The sequence below is a fragment of the Episyrphus balteatus genome, chromosome 3 (assembly GCF_945859705.1).
Source record: "Episyrphus balteatus chromosome 3, idEpiBalt1.1, whole genome shotgun sequence".
Lineage (NCBI taxonomy): Eukaryota > Metazoa > Arthropoda > Insecta > Diptera > Syrphidae > Episyrphus > Episyrphus balteatus.
Window position 1 is genome coordinate 114,051,005 of NC_079136.1, and position 2,515 is coordinate 114,053,519.

The following is a 2,515-nucleotide window of genomic DNA, read 5'->3' on the forward strand; positions in this document are numbered from 1 at the left end:
CTATAAACACTACTACAATTTAAAAATCCCTTTTGTAAGAAAACATTAAAAACACTGAATGCCATAAATTATATACACATAATATATTTAGTCAATATATATATATTCTATATATATATAAATTTTTAAATAAAGAAAAAAAAAAAACTAACTAAAAAATCATAAGATTGATTTTGGAATTTTTTTTTACGAATAAATAAAAGAAAAGAAAATATAAAAAGAAATATTTTCATATATTTTGTAACAGAAAATAACTAATTAAAAAATAAATCATAAAAAGCTGCAACAATTTTTCTGTCTTAAAACAAAGCCTTGAAATAAATAAATAAAATAATCATAATTAGAACAATGAAAAAAAAAAAAAATAAATAATAAATAAAAGTAAAAAAATAAAAAAAAATAAAGTAAAGTAATTAAAAATAAAAACAAAAACAAAATTGTTCGTGTATTCTTAGCAAAATTTTACCAAAATTAATTATTATTATGATTATTATTGCATATTATTATTATTATAAATAATTAAAAAAAAAAGTAATAATAATGTTAGAAAGAAATGGTTTTTTACGCTCGATTTACAATAAAAATAAAAAAAAAATGAAAGTGAAACAAAAAAAAAAATAAATATTTAATAAGAAACAAATAACGAGAAATGTAAAATTAACCAGTACTGATTTCATTAAAAAAAAAAACAAAATCTTCTTTGTTTGATTACATAAAGAAAAACAAATATTTATAATAAGTTTTTTGTTTATTTATTTTTCCAACAAAACAAAATACAAATATTAATAAAACTATTAAAATACATACATACTTGTATGTTTAATCAAGATCACGATATTCAAAGACTGTCTCAAATGTATGACCCGATAAGCACGGGCTTTTTTTTTAAATTATATATTTTTTTAATTTTATTTTCAAAGTTATTATTTTTGTATACATTAAATGCATAATTTTTTTCGGATCGAAAACACATTTATAATATAAAAATTTTGTAAAAAAAAACTAATTTTATTTGTACAAAAACATAACAAAACAAAAAAGAAAAGAAAGTCTTTATATTTTTCCTTATTTAGGTTTTAGAACAGTTATTGAATAACTTTTGTATCATGTTTTTTTTTTTTTTTAATTTTATTTTTGTTATTAGGTATAATGTATTATTTTTTTAAAATTAAGAATCATTTTTTGTTTTGTTTAAAATTACATATTAATATTTTGAGCTTGAGTTTTCTTGTCATACTTAAAACCAACAACAAAAAATAAATAAAATTCATATTAAAAAAATAAACCTATTTAAATAATTTTAATTGTTTTAGTTTGTAAGTTTTTACATTGTATGTATTTTATGTTTACGAATATTATTTTATACATTATATATCACATACAAATATCCATATTACTGAAAAGGAAAACAAATACATTTATGTAGATTTATATTTGGTTATGCGGGCTACTTTGGTCAATTAATTTTAAATGCAAATAAAAAAACTTTATTCCATCTTTTACCCAACGTTTCGTCGCTACTCACGACTTCTTCAGGGGTTTTTTATGATATGTTGTTTTTTTGTTGTTGTATTTTACATTGTTTGGTTGGTTTTGTTTTTTAAAATTTTATTTTTTATATTTATATCGTTTGAATGAAAAATATTTAAACTATTTAATAAATTAACATTAAAAACTATTGGACTATTTAATAAATTAACATTAAAAACAAGAGACTAATAAATTAAAAAGACAAACATAAATTTATGTTTGTCTTTTTAATTTATTAGTCTCTTGTTTTTAATGTTAATTTATTAAATAGTCCAATAGTTTTTAATGTTAATTTATTAAATAGTTTAAATATTTTTCATTCAAACGATATAAATATAAAAAATAAAATTTTAAAAAACAAAACCAACCAAACAATGTAAAATACAACAACAAAAAAACAACATATCATAAAAAACCCCTGAAGAAGTCGTGAGTAGCGACGAAACGTTGGGTAAAAGATGGAATAAAGTTTTTTTATTTGCATTTAAAATTAATTGACCAAAGTAGCCCGCATAACCAAATATAAATCTACATATATTCATAAAAAATTGGTCACATAAAACATACATATAAAAATACATTTAATGTTTATATAATACACATGAATTTTTTTGTTTGATTTTTTTATTTAATTTAATTTTATTGAATAGTTTTCTGGTTTTGTTCTACCCCATTTGATTGGTCAAATGAATGCTATGAGAACAACCATCAAAAGAAATGGGAAAGGAATTTCTTTTTAAAATCAATCCCTTCCCAAGACTTGGAAATGATTTTAAAAGGCTTAAAACATAGCGTTTCTTAAAAGTTGAAAATAAAAAAATTGTCAAAAGGGCTTTTGCATTTTCGCAAATTTTTCGATAGAACTGCTTCAAGTAGGGTTGCCAGACGTCCCGATTTCGGTATGTTACAATTCTGTTTGATTTCGCTCATTTCGAGGGCTTGAGATATTAATGATGGATTTACTTTGCTCTGAATTTTAAAATCT